The following is a 14,951-nucleotide window of genomic DNA, read 5'->3' on the forward strand; positions in this document are numbered from 1 at the left end:
TAGCACTTGTCTGACTGGGGATCCGGGACAAGTGTCCTGAATCTTCAGCAGCGCAGCGGGCCCATTACCCGGCCGGGCCTTCAGCCCACGGCCGAATGGACCGGCCTGTCAGTCTGCCCCTGATGGAAATTAACAATAATATATTTTACAGGAAACATGGACCCGGGCTCCGATGGTATAAGGTATACTGGAGGTTCTGTCAAACTTGTATATTAAAGGTCCATAAGTTCCTGAATGAATCCGGTAAGTGGGCACGACTACCCCAGTCAATGAGAGAGGCTCCGATCATTATAATCCCAAAGAACATTAAGGATCTGGAGGAGGCGGATTCTTACAGGCCCGTCTCTCTTCTGAACACTGACGTAAAGCTATTCTCTAAGGCATCGACCCTGCAACTAAAACCTTATAACGTGGATATTGTGGATAAAGATCAAGAAGGTTTTATGGTGAGTATAAATGTTTTTGAGAATATCAGGAGGGCTTTTGTCCGCTTTTTTTTCCCTTTTTGCTCCATTGGCAGTTTTTCCCATTGGGTGGCTTTTACAAATTTTGTTGGGTACCAGGAAAAAAAAGATGCCGTAGGGATGCTGGAATTTTTATATAACTAATTTTTTATAAATTTTTATGCAGGGACCAATTTTCGGGAGTAGGCAGGGATCTGAACCGCGGACGGACATAACATTGAAATCCATGGTAAGATACTGTATGAATGAATCCGATTGCTTGAAGCATGAAAGACTGAAGAATGAATAGAAAATGATTGATAGGTGACTGATTGATGTGTTATTTATTTTTTAATTAGTTGTGTTTTTAAATTTAACTTTCACCTATATGTATTCTTTCAATTATATATATGTTAAGGTTTTATTGGTTTTTAGGCAAAACATTCTTATCTTTATCTCTTTTTTATATTTTTAACTTTAAAGGGGTTCTCCGCTTCTCAGCGTTTGGTGAATGCTGGAGCTAGCGCTTGGAGCTTGTGACATCATAGCCCCCCCCCCCATGACATCATGCCCCGCCCCCTCAATGCAAGTCTATGGGAGGGGTGTGATATTGCCACGCCCCCTCCCATAGACTTGCATTGAGGGGGTGGGGCGTGACATCATGAGGGGGTGGGGCTATGATTACACGAGCTAGGGGATAAGATGTCTATACGTGGGGCTCCTGCCCCTGGAGTCATTCTCTGCCGGCTACTGTGCCAATCTAGAAAACCTCTGTGTTTCTGGGACTGGAGACGTGACTGGGAAACAGTTTTCACTCTCCCTGTGTTCCCTTCCAACCATTTATAGCCGCCCTCCAGTGTGGTATGTCATTCCCGGAGCTCCTTGGCTCCTGCTCTCGCCGTTATGGAAGCTCAGGTCAGCGTGAGCTCCTCACCTACCCCTACCAGGCGCCCGAAACACCACATCTGTGTCACTAGGGCCTTTAAGGCGGATGTGCTTGTTTGGCAGCACTCGTATAACAGCCGCATGTGTTTCCAAGCCTCGTTGGTTACTAATGGGAAATTGGCGCTTTTCATGGATGCGGCTTGTTTGGACAGTTTTGGTGTTGTAAAGAGCCACGGTGCTGGTGCACTGAAGTCAGCCGGCCTGCCTTTGGGTGAGGTTTTGCTGGGCAACAGTTTTGTGCGCCTGTGCATTCAAGGATCGAAAAGTGATTGGACGGGCCGTGGCTCCTTGGTCATCATTTATGTTGTTCCCGGAAACACTTGCTTGGTTACGCAGTTTTCCCCCTCTTCGTGCTGAGGGGCCTAGATTTCTTTTGCACAAGGATGCTACTCTTCTTGCCCCATTTCAATTCCTGATGTTTTTTTTCTTACTGCCTGGCGAGTCTTGGTCTGGACCCCTGCAAATTTGATACCCACTCCTTTCAAATTGGCACAGGTTTGCCAGAGATAGAGGTTCAGAGGATTAGGTGCTGGCAATCGGCATGCTTCGTTTGCTATATTAGATGAGCTCTTGCTGGATGATAAAGTTTCTTCTCTTTTTAGTTCATGCCAGAGCGGTGGTGTGGTTACTTGGGCACTAGCAGATCTACTGACCATGATGGGGTCGGATTTGGACATGCTGTCGGTTCTTTCAAGAGTTGCTGATCGGGTGGTCTGAGATTATCCCCAAGGAGGTGTCTCAGGGGGTTCAGGATTTAGGTACTGTTAAAAGGGCACACCGGACTGTTAATACCCAGATATCGCACTTTGTTCAGCTTCGCTCGACATAGGCAACTAGAAGGGGACAACAGTGCCCTGATGGGCCCGGATGGGGTTCACCTCCCCGACATTGGCCTTGATATATTACTGTCTGGCCTGAAAGATGGTGTCAAGCAGAGGCTTTATCTCTTGGGTGGGGGTCTGAGCCCAGTGTAGGTCTAAATGGTCTCCTCCGTGGTGGTTAAGAGAGAAGTGACAGACGGGGCATCCATCGGCTCACTTGCACAGCAGAGTCGATGTGGCAACACAGCACGGACTTCAACTAGAAGTTAAACAATGTGCCTTAATTTAAGTTTTAAAATGTTATAAAGATTAAACCCGTGGCTGACCCTAACACACTTAAAAGCTAAAGTGTTGTCCTGCCCCTTTATTTCCCTGGAGGAGGGTTATGTTGGGCAGTAGCTCCTGGCGTCTCAACAGTCTGAATAGAGGCTGAAGCGTACAGCTCAAGAAACCTGGAAATGAATTGTGGCATAATGCACATTGCAAATGTTAAAATTCCCGACAACGAATGCAAACACAACATATGCCCCAGAGGTGAGTTGCTGGTGGTGTTATGAAGGCCCAGGCCTCCCAACCCACAAATACAACCCTATGGGCTTAAAACTTAATCTGGAAATCGGCAGCACTGACTTTACCTTACTGTGGGGTAATGGGAATTTAGAGGAATTCTATAAAATAATGGATTATTTGTTTTGGGAGAAACAAGGAATAGTATATGTAAATCAAATATTTGTACAAGAAAATATGATTAGTTATGGGGTATTACAGCAATGTTATAGTGTTAATGCTTTATAAATATTTAGGTATATGCAAATAAAACATTAAATTTTATTAAGTTATTGACAGTACAGAAGAGTAAAGGTCTCTCTTTTTATAAGAATTTAATGAAGGAACTAGCGCAAATAGTTAATTTCAAGATTAAGAAAAATGGGTTCGGGATATAGGGGTATACTGTGATGGACGAGAAATGGGAGACAGTCTTAAAAGGCCATAAGAAGCGTCATTGAATGATAATCACAGGTTGACACAATTCAGAACTATACATCGATTGGATTATATACCTAAGGATACGGACAAATTTGCATAACATTGACAGATTGCCCTAAATGTCATGAATCATGTGCAAGTTGGTTACATATGTTTTGGGAATATAGAGAAATTAATTTCTACTGGGGTAAAATCTATGTCCAGGTTACAACAAAGGCAAGAGTGTCGCTGAAGTTCAATTTTACTACAATTTAGGGGGTGTATCCTAGATGGGGAGCAATAAGAAGAAGTTTTGGGTAGATTACTAAAATGAGAATTTGATTATTGCAGAACCATTATCATTAGAATTATGGGAAAAGGAAGTAGGTAAAGTAAGAAGATGTGAGAAGATATTATATAGAGCTGGGTATTCCTTCAACAAGTGGAGGTAAATTTGGACCAGTTTGGTTTGATAGTACAGGTTGTTTTTTTATTAATTTATTCTCTCTCTCTGGGGTGTATGTGAAGCAAATGAATTTTTCTTTTCTATTGTGGAATCTATGTAATAATAAAAGGGAAAAAAATTTGGTTGGTGCCCCTGGTCATTCAGCATCTCTTTGGGAAACCCCACAAATGAGGAAATGCTCAACTAAGCATCGGTACCTTTGTCAGTCCTGATAAGAGACGGTGCATGATCTACTTCCACTTGGCTGTATCTTTCCCCTTTGTCCCAGTATACGCACTCCTTATCAAGGACTGTGGGATCTGACTGCTGTACCGCAGAGTCATTTCTGGGCTCTGGTTCACAGTCTAGCTTCTGAGATATTATGGGAAAGGGGACAGGACTGAGACTCCTCTGTAGACATCCTTACTGGATGATTTGGGATGGGTGACCATGGCGACATTCTGGCCCCCCATCTTACTCTCTCTCTGTATAAATATTGGATCTTGGGTCTGGGGTGTCTCTCACACTTTCTGCACATTATGCTGGTTATTGCCTCTTTTAGATCATCTTGAGGCTTCGTGAGAAATTAATTCATGGACTTGGCCGGCTCAGTTTCAGACATTCTCTTTATTTCATCCTCTTTTCTCTTGTCCGGGTTACTGACGATATCCCAGGCAGCGCATAAAACCTTCTTCTGCACAAGGGTGATTGTTCTTGTCTGGATGAACCAATATGGCCTGCTGCCAGTAAGCTTTTTTAAGCTCTTGATCACCAGAGTCCATCTCTACTGTCTACACTTGAAATGGATTTAGGTTCTCTTCTGGAATATCAGCCATAGAAAACAAATGTTCTACTTACTGTCTGAGCAGGGAGCGGCCTCCTGTACTAGGTTATCCTCCTGGGGCCCATGTAGATTTCTTTTTGTGTAGTTACCTTGAAAAGCCATAATTTCATTGTCCATCTTCTGGCCTAGATCGTACATAACCTAGCAGAAATATGGGATCTCCAGTTGCTATCCTCTCCGGATTTGTCCACTGTTTTCCTAATATCCTGCCAACAAAGTGGAGCACAGCGCACTGAGAACATAAGGAATAGGAAGAGCAGAGCACACAACATCTCAAGAACATGTGAAACCCATCACCACAGAGTTTTACCCATATTCCAGAGGCCAATAATTGACTTTCTACACTGCCTTAGTCGTGAACAGGAAGCCAGACCCAGATTACTGCCCAGACTATGGTAACCTGAGTAACAATCCCCTGACCCAGGGATGCTTGGCTCTCCATCCGGAAATGGGGTCAGGGGTTAAGGTGACGGACATTTGGCTTCGGTTGATGCTATCGCAGAGGCCGTCGCCCTTTCGGTCTGGGGCCGCTGTCGCATCTACAATTTCGGGGCGTGGGGGACCGGAGGGCTAGCAGCACGGCCGGATCCGCAATGAAGATGAGGCCGACTCTGACGGATTGAGCGCCTGCCCAAGGACTTGGAAGCACTGGATGACCCCGAGGATGAGGATGGAGACTGCCAGCGGGAAGACCTGGACCATCTGCTCCGGCGGGAGGAACCGTGTAACCCAGAGGACCGCCTATGCTGCCCGCCGAGTAACGGAGGAAGGGGTGCAACAGGAGAAAGCAATTGCATGGAACCAGCTGGAGCAGGAGGAAGGGACACAGGCAGCTCCATGACCCCTGAGCTACAGGAGAGTCAGTGAAGAGGAGAGGGGAAGCAGCAATCACTGCAGGGGGAGCTGGAGGAGCAGGGGTAGGCTGGTGAGAGGGGATATTCACAGACTCCACCAGATGAAGGGCAGCTCTGACGGATCCCCATGGCTGCCGTCTCCCCAAGTGCTAAATATAGCTAAATATAATACTACTATACACTATACTCTTTGATTATAAACCTTCCATACACCGTACCCACTGAATATACTACTACACACTGTACATTCTGAATATAATACCAACACATACTGTACACTCTGAATATAAATCTGCCACATACTGTACCCTCTGAATATAAATCTGGTGGTGTTGCTAGTGTATGATGGGGGTGCTAGTACTGGGGGGGGGAGTGTTGCTGGAGGATGATGAGGGTGCTTCTGGCCATCCCCCCTGGCAGTATCACCCCCATCATCCATCGGCAGGATCATCCTCCTGGCAGGAGCACCCCCATCATCCACCATCAGGATCTGCTGATGGAGGTGCTGCTGCTGTGGGGGGTTGCTGGTGGATGATAAGGGTGCTACTGCCAGGGGGGGGGAGCATTAGGAAGGCAGCACTTAAGGTAGGTAGCAGTTACCCCACATTAGGTAGGTAGCAGTTACCCCACATTAGGTAGTAATTTCCCCACATTAGGTAGCACAGATTCCCCACATTAGGTAGCACAGATTCCACACATTAGGTAGCACAGATTCCACACATTAGGTAGCAGTTTCCCCACATTAGGTAGCACAGATTCCCCACATTAGGTAGCAGTTTTCCCACATTATGTATTAGGAAGCAGTTTTCCAACATTAGGTAGCAGTTTCCCCACATTAGGTAGCATAGATTCCCCACATTTGGTAGTAGTTTCCCCCCATTAGGCCACAGGTTCCCTTGCATGTTCCCCACAATAGGGCAAAGTCTCCCCACATTAGATTGCTGGTCCAAACAAACCCCCCCCTCCCCCCACACAAAAAAAAACAGAGAGACACACAGACAGAGACACACACAGACACGAGCCATTCACAGTGGCACACACACAGTCACACGCAGTCACACACACAGAGTCACACACAGACAGAGTCACACACAGACAGAACCACACACAGACAGAGATAGCGACAGACAGACACACACACACAGAGAAACACACAGACAGAGAGTCACACACAGTCACACACACAGAGACACACAGTCACACACACACAGAGAGTCACACACACAGACACACACACAGAGTCACACACACACACACACAGAGTCACACACACACAGAGTCACACAAACACAGTCACACACACGCAGAGTCACACACACAGTCACACACACACAGAGTCACACACACACAAATAGTCACACAAAGTCACACACACACAGAGAGTCACACACAGTCACACACACAGACACACAAACAGAGAGAGTGAGACAGACACACACTCACCCATCCAGCGCTCCTTCTCTCCGGGCGCTCTGCGAGTGACGTCACATCCTCCTGTGCGGCCCTGCCGAGGGACGTCGGGCCGACGCAACAGAAGACGTGGGGGCGCAGGCCGGTTCACTGTGCAGGTGACGGGGGGGGGGGGAAGTTGCTACTAGTACGGAGACAGCGCAAGTGAGAGGGGGCTGCTAGTACAGAGACAGCGCAAGTGATGACGGGGGGGGGGGGGCTGCTAGTACAGAGACAGCGCAAGTGAGGACCGGGGGCGTACCTGGTGTCACCCCATCAGGTTGGTGTCACCCGGTGCGGGCCGCATCCCAGTCGCAACGCCACTGTTTACATGCTCCCTCCGCCCCCTGCCCCTCGGCGGTCCGAACAGGCCCCGAGCAAGTGCTAAGCCTGTCAGGAGGTCGAGAGGTACGTGCAGGCCGCCAGCCGCGGGTGGCAGAATCAAGGCAGCAGATGGAGGAGAGCTGATCTCAGCAATGAGATCAGCAAGCCAGCACACGATTGCGCACATGATCGCACAGAATAGCAGCCAAATCCATAGCACCCACCTGACGGAAGCTCAGGACAACCTCCGGGGATCCTGTGTGGGGTTGATAATAGTGGCAAAATCCTCCGTAGCCTGATATAATGTAGAGGGAGGGGATCCCGGGACCCTGAATTTACTGTGCAGTCAGAGGGTCTTGGGTGCCAGCCATCGCCGGACCCTGACAATACAACAACATGCCGAGTGACTCCACACAGTCCCTATCAACAGCTCCAGATCCATAAGAACCTGAATACAGTAATGTAAAAACTTAGGAACAAGGGACCTAAGTTGGTTGGTGTCTCTCAGTTGGTGTCTCTCATCTCTATGACTTTTTACTTGGGACCTATTTTGTGCTTGCCGCTAGATGGAGCTTGACACCATCCTTTTAAGACCAGTCTCTTGAATTTATCCGGGTTTTACCTTTATGATCTGTTTTCCCACCTAATCCTATGCAAGGATCATCTTCTGCTAGTCTCAAGGAAACTTCATCTTCAGATTCTACCTCGTCCAATGACTGCCGATCATGGCAAAAAAAATGCTGGCAGTCCTGGCTGGAGTTAGGATGACCAATATCAGAGTATGTACCACCAACCGAACCGGTACTCGCACTTATACACCCACAACTAGAGGTAACAGGTAATGGTGATGCTTGACCTTCATAAGCTGAAGATTCTTTCTCTGGTTTAGATTCTTCCATTATAATACTGAGAGAAATTTTTTAGTCCACACCTCTCCAGCCACTTCCCAATGTTGTGGATCTCGGTCAAAATCCTGGAAACAACTGTGCTTAGTCACAAGAAACTGATTGTTTCTGAACACCCCTGATACTGTGTCTGGTGTTCCGTCACCATTGTGTTCAGTTGCATGTCTTAAATTTCCACAAGCAGAAATGTCATAGTTGTTTCCTAGTCTGGGAAGGTTTGCACCAGTTTAAGTCCCTCTAAGAGGAAACAATAGATTCTAGGTCACTGCATTTATTGTTCCACTTTATCCTAACTGGCCTGCTCCGGGGGTTAGGGCAGCTCCCTTGCTGGCTGCACTCCGATCACCGGTTACAGCTGGCACCTCTGCCACGGGTCGCTGTGAGTCACTGCTACGGGCAGACAAACTCTGCCTCACGTTATTGAAAATATAACGTCTGTGGCTATCTCCATGTATAGCAGTGGTGCCGGCTTCCACTCTCCTTAAGGTAGAAGCTGGTGCCAGAAATGGCACAGTAGGCTGGGTGATGGGAAGTTGTGGTGCAGGGGTCCTCCATTCCTTGGTGAATCCTCTGCTTCAGTCCGCAGAAGCCAGTTGGATGTGTGGAAATCTGCAGCTCCCCAGCATCCAGTGCTGTTTTGGGTTCCCAGTCTGGCAGACATTTCTATACGTCGGCTGGATGCAGCTGTAAAAACTGCTCCTTGATGATCAGATTCTCCAGGTTATCAAAGGTTTTAATCTCCAGCCCTCTGGTACACTGTCTGTACGTAGTGGTCAGGTGTCCAACAATGGCAATGTAATTTTCTGTGGAATGCTTCTGCAAAGTCCCGAATTTCTTTCGGTACACCTCAGGAGTAAGGTTGTACCGTTTCTGCAGGGCAGCTTCAATTGTATCATAGTCCTTCTCGGATTCTGCTGATTGAAAATGCTTCCATCGCAGGACCTCAGAGACCAGGGGTGAGGTACTTTGCCCATCGGTCTCCCGGTAGCGGAAACTGCTCATGGTCATTCTCATAGTCAACTTTGTCTGGAGGCGTCTGCTGAGTTTATCTTCGCTACCATCTCATAATCGCTGCCATCTCATAATCGCTGCCATCTCATAATCTTCATATAAATGGTACACAATAACATATCCAATCCAGGAAGCTCTCTGCACTCTGCTGCAGCAACTGGTATCTTGTTTCCTGGTAACCCTTCATGTCCCTCTCTTGGATCTGAAGTAAAGAGAGGTCCTGCAAGATCTGCAGATTGTATTTATCCTATTTATGAGCATTCCTAAAACACTTGCCAAGAATATGGACCACTGGAGGGCGAGCACCTGCAAAAAACACATTAAAGGAGAAGCTCGGGGCCCACATATCCCGCATAGCATCCCAACTTCTATTTACCTATCCTCTGGATATCTACTGCTTTGAAACCTGCCCTTGAGGCCTTTGTGGCAGCCCCAATCCTAAAAGAATGGAGCCCCTACCGCAACCAAACACTCTTTGAAGATGGTGCTAAATTGAAACCACGTGAGCGGTGCACCAGGGGCATGGACTGAAAATTTCCGAAACAGTAAAAACTCAGTGACTAAGGCGCTACTGGGGATGAAATCAATGGCAACAGTCTTGTGTCACCAGGTCCCAGATTACCGTGGGCAAGGCAGACCCTCCTGGGCAGCCCCTGGGCACAGCACTCTAAAGTCACGAAAGCAAGACCAAGAGACAGCCAAGACATTCTCCACCCCAGACACATGGTGGGACCGAAACCAGATGTTATATTCTATGCAGTGAAGGACCAAATGACAATGCAAAGCCAGAACCAGCAGAGAGGGGGAGGACAGCCCATTGATACAGTGAACCACACAAAAATTGTCAAAAACAAATCTGATTTCTGAGCCTGGGACCCAGGCTCCACTGCCACCACGATGAGGAAAAGCTCAAGGAGCATAAGGTTATGACAGAGCCCCTCCTCTCGCCACAGCCAAGGCCAAGCTTCTGCACTCCATTCTGTTCCTAGACGAGTGCCATAGCTCATTGACGGAGGCACATCAGTGAAAAGTGCCAATTCCGCTTTACTGACTTCTTGTGCCTGTAAACAGGTATGGCCATTGTAGTGGTGCAAAAATTCACCCCACAGCAATAGGTCTGCCTTCTGGGCGTACATCAGATTAATCTGATGTTCAGGTTGCTTGACGCCCCTATATGTAAGCAAGGGAGCCAGCTCCACTTAATCTGCGTTCCTGTGCTTGGACTCACACTGACCAAGTGCGTGGACGAACTGAAGAAAAAACGTAGAAAGTCCAGCATACGGAAAGTTCAGCTTTATTGCAATTAAGATAAACTTTCCGTATGCCGGACTTCCTTAGTTATTTTCTTCAGCTTGTCGCCCCTAGTAGCCAGGGAGAGTCACTGGGAAAAAAAAAACGGGTGATGGAGATGATCCTGTATACAAAAATCAACAAGCCTAGCGGAGATTAAAGCTGCTTCAACGAGACCTTAGATACCCTACAAAAGCCTCAATCAGCTACTGCAATTTCGACAATTTGACTCAATTGCTGTGGTTTTCAGCCTGATAATCTCTATTCCCAAAAAGACAGGGTCAGGACAGGGCCCATAGGCAGACACATGTTGTAATAAAACAACCATCCAACTCTCAAGCCAAGAGATGGTAACATTCTGGATAAACCGGAAGGAGCCTAAAGACAGACTCTATATCGGATTGCGCCACCATCGGGGCCCCCTATCTAGATTAGAGGGGGGAAGGGTATAGGCCCTCTATAAGTCCCAGAATAACCTCTGTATCAATTTTCTCCTGAATCACCTTGTAGGTCTAGAACACCGGACTGCTGCATGAGCGCCCCCCACAGGTGGAACATTCATGCCTAAATTTACACAACCCAAAAAATTTGCAATGGCCTTCATTAAAGATCCAATATGCTCCAGATCACCACTGACCGTGACATGCAGGCGCTCCATTTGGCAGGAACAAGATCTCTGCTGGCCAGACATAAGTGGCAGCGGAAGAGAAACTAGGACATCATGTGCATCATAAAATCCAGCACCTGAATCCTCCTCACCCATAGGGGACCTGGGGGGTGGAGGCGGCAGAACCAACTCTATGGGAGCAGGTGAAGCAGCAGCCCAGAGCAAAAATCCTCTGCAGCTGAAGAGCTGGAAGCAAGAGCTGCATTATTCCCCATAACTAGGGTGTCAAAAGTGCGGTGAGTACAGGGGGAGGGGGCTCCTTAAACCTAAGTAGTCCAGGCCCTTCCTCTTTAAATTGCACCTTTAATTCTTCCTTGACATATAGCCGGCTACTTCTCTGCCTCTCTCCTCCCCCTCTACTTTGTCTCTCTTGGTTTTCCTTATATACTTGTCCCTCTTAGTTTTTTATGTTGTTGTAAGTTACCCTACCATATAGGTATGGGTAACCTTGACTGTAGGGACTGTTTTTTGGGGATTTAAGTAGGGTTATGCATCCCCCCCCCTCCTATTTAGGTTGGATAGGGGTCTGCTGGGCTCTTTGGAGCTGCTGACGACTCACTCTTCTGATGCCGGCGCACTCGTGCATGCGGACGCCAACGCACAGCATGGAGGATAAGTCTTCCTCAGTGATTAAGTCCCAGTCCCCTTCTTGTCAGAGCCTCACCGGCACAGTGTGCTGATTGCAGCCATCCAGGAGCGGGTCCTTGCTGACAAGAGTCTCCTGTCCTGGCTGGGGTGGGAAGATCTCCGGGGTCGCTGCTGGTGGGGAGCTCTCCTGATGCCCACCTCCTATTTAGGTTGGTTAGGGGTCTGCTGGGCGTAGTTGTTCTCACGCAGTTCCTGAGGCAGCACCTGAAGTTCCATGCAACTCTTCTGCGGTTCCTTCTACAATAGGTGAGTTGTTTTTGTTGGGGTTCTGGGGTGGGTGACAATGAGCTGGTACCTGCCCTTAAGGTGTTGCTGGCTTATTTTGAGGAGCACATCCCCCCCCCCCCCCCCCCCCCGCTCCAGTAAGGCAGGTTGTCTCCCCCCTTGGACATGGTTTCAATGGATAATTTGATGGGTATAGTGGAGCCTCCCCAACCTTGTTTCCTCTGTTTAGTGTTTTTTTTTCCACTTCTTCTCTGCCTGTCTTCCTCCCCTTCTACTTTATGTCTCTCTCTCTGATTTGCTCATTGCACATACTTTTCATTCTTAGTTCTTACTATTGCTATATAGGTATAGGAAAACCTGCCTGCAGGGAGAGAGAGGTTTTGGGGGTTTTAAGAAGGGTTATGCAGCCCCCTTCCTGTTGATGTTGGTTTGGGGCCTGCTGGGTGTAGTTTTTACTTTCTCTTCCCCTCTCTTTTCCTAGGTTGGGATTAAGCTTAGGTCAGGAGGTTCTGGGCACAAGTGGGCCTGCAGTCCACCACATTAACCGTTTACCAATGGCTTAGGGATGGCCCTGGGACATTTAACACATACCTGTGCTTTCTACTAACTTACCGGCACAGTTGGAAGTGGCCCAGCAGCATGGCCGACAAGGTGCTGATTGCAGCCATCCAGGAGCAGGTCCTCGCTGATGAAATTTTCTTGTTCCAGCTTCTGGCTGGGTTGGGGAGCTCTCCAGTGCTCACTCTCTCGATTCCTAAGTGTTACGCCTAGCGCTCCGGGTCCCCGCTCCTCCCCGGAGCGCTCACGGCGTCTTTCTCCCTGCAGCGCCCCGGTCAGTCCCGCTGACCGGGAGCGCTGCACTGTCATGGCCGTTGGGGATGCGATTCGCACAGCGGGACGCGCCCGCTCGCGAATCGCATCCCAGGTCACTTACCCGTCCCGGTCCCCTGCTGTCATGTGCTGGCGCGCGCGGCTCCGCTCTCTAGGGCGCGCGCGCGCCAGCTCTCTGAGACTTAAAGGGCCAGTGCACCAATGATTGGTGCCTGGCCCAATTAGCTTAATTGGCTTCCACCTGCTCCCAGACTATATCTGATCTCCTCCCATGCACTCCCTTGCCGGATCTTGTTGCCTTGTGCCAGTGAAAGCGTTTAGTGTGTCCAAAGCCTGTGTACCTGAACTTCTGCTATCCATCCTGACTACGAACCATGCCGCCTGCCCCCGACCTTCTGCTACGTCTGACCTTGCCTCTGCCTAGTCCTTCTGTCCCACGCCTTCTCAGCAGTCAGTGAGGTTGAGCCGTTGCTAGTGGATACGACCTGGTTGCTACTGCCGCAGCAAGACCATCCCGCTTTGCGGCGGGCTCTGGTGAAAACCAGTAGCCTCTTAGAACCGGTCCACTAGCACGGTCCACGCCAATCCCTCGCTGACACAGCGGATCCACAACCCGTAAGCCGAATCGTGACACTAAGGTTGACAACAGCGAATTTTCTTTGTTTACAGACACAGCGGGATCTTGTAATTTTGGAGTTTTTTTCCAGGGTTAGTGGTGTGCAAAGGCATGGCTGCAGGACTGGCATGATCTTGGCCATTGCCAGACACTAAACCTGCTTGAGTTTTTTCCCATAGTAGTGGCGGTCGAATTATGGGGTCCTCTTTTTTGTCATAAGCAGGTTGTTTTTTTCACAGACAATGTTATTGCTGTTCATTGCATTAACTGTCTCACTTCTTTTTCCCTTTCCGTTTTAGCTCAGTTGCACCATTTTGTGTTGCGGAGCCTCGAATGTAACATCTGGTTTCGATCCCGACATGTTCCTGGAGTGGATAATGTTGTTGCTAATGTTCTTTCTTGTTTTCTGTTTCAGGAGTTTTGAGCTTGGTGTCCGGAGGCAGCCCCGTAGGGACTTCCGTGCCCTCTGCTCCTATGGTACGTGGTGAGGAACGGCTATTGCCTTACATTACAGCTTCAGTGATGGCAGCAATATGGTCTGGACACGGTAAGGCGTGGAAAGAGTGGTTGTCCGCATTTGAGGACTGTGACGTTGCCTCTCACTATGGTCTCTTGCTGAAAGCCACAGCATTGCATTTGTTGTCCCACAAGGGAATGTCAGCCTTAGTTGCCCAAATGCCACTGTCTTTGTGCTGGAGCCTGTAGCCCCTTGCCCAAAACCCACTCTGGGGGCTTGGGTCCGAAACCCCTAATTTTTTATGCCCCTAAGCATTTATGTGTTTCCTTTAAGGTCCCACCAGCCCAGCCAAGATCTTGCAGCCCATGATTCCAGGAGGCCGTCCAGACGGGGTCGTAGATCACCATACAGGTCCTCCTCTCAGGCTTCTGCTCACAGGACTGTCTGGTCCCTCAGGCGCCAATGTTGACATCAGGTGGTAGCTCCTCAAGCTCCCCTACTTCTGAAAAGCAGAGAGAAGAGGCGGGAGCCTTCTGTGTCAACCTAGAGTTTCGTGGAGGAAGTCGTCCTTGCACGGTTCGTGAGGCAGCACCTGAAGTTCCATGCAACTTTTTTGCGGTTTCTACTCTGATGGGTGGGTTTCATTTTGCTGGGGCTTAGGGTTCTGGGGTGTGTCAGAATGAGCTGGTACCCGCCCTTAAGGAGGCTTTCTTCTGTGACCGGTTTACTAGGATGGTCAATGGATGGTCTTCCAGGAATCTTCTGAATATAAGGCCCTCATGCGGGTTTGATGGGAATAGTGGATGTCTTATATGTTGTCCCTGCAGCAAGGACCTTTCCCTTCCTTGTCTCCTCCATGCAGTGTTATTTTTTTTCTACTTTTTCTCCCCCTCTCTTTTTCCCCCTCTAGGTTCTGTCCCTCTCTGTTTTCCTTTTTTCCTTATGGCACATTCTTGGCCCTCTTCCTACTACTATTGCTGTAGGTTACCCTGCCGTATAGGCATCCCTGACTGCAGGTACAGGTTGTTTTTTATGGTTTAAGTATGGTTATGCAGACTACCCAACCCCCCCAGCCACCCTTACGGTTTATGTTGGTTAGAGGTCTGATGGGTGTAGTTGTTCGCAGGGGGGGGGGTAGATTACCTATGGCTTAGGTACTCCCATGGGTCATTTAACCCATCCAATTCCCTCCACCCCCCTGGGCTCCCTT

The 14,951-nt window shown here is 48.7% G+C and overlaps 1 pseudogene; it reads right to left on the reverse strand.

The window, feature by feature from the left end:
- Positions 1–2,364: 2,364 nt before the first annotated feature.
- LOC130296915 (dnaJ homolog subfamily C member 14-like) lies at positions 2,365–8,217 on the reverse strand (annotated as a pseudogene).
- Positions 8,218–14,951: the final 6,734 nt, after the last annotated feature.

The sequence above is a fragment of the Hyla sarda genome, chromosome 12 (genome assembly GCF_029499605.1).
Source record: "Hyla sarda isolate aHylSar1 chromosome 12, aHylSar1.hap1, whole genome shotgun sequence".
NCBI lineage: Eukaryota > Metazoa > Chordata > Amphibia > Anura > Hylidae > Hyla > Hyla sarda.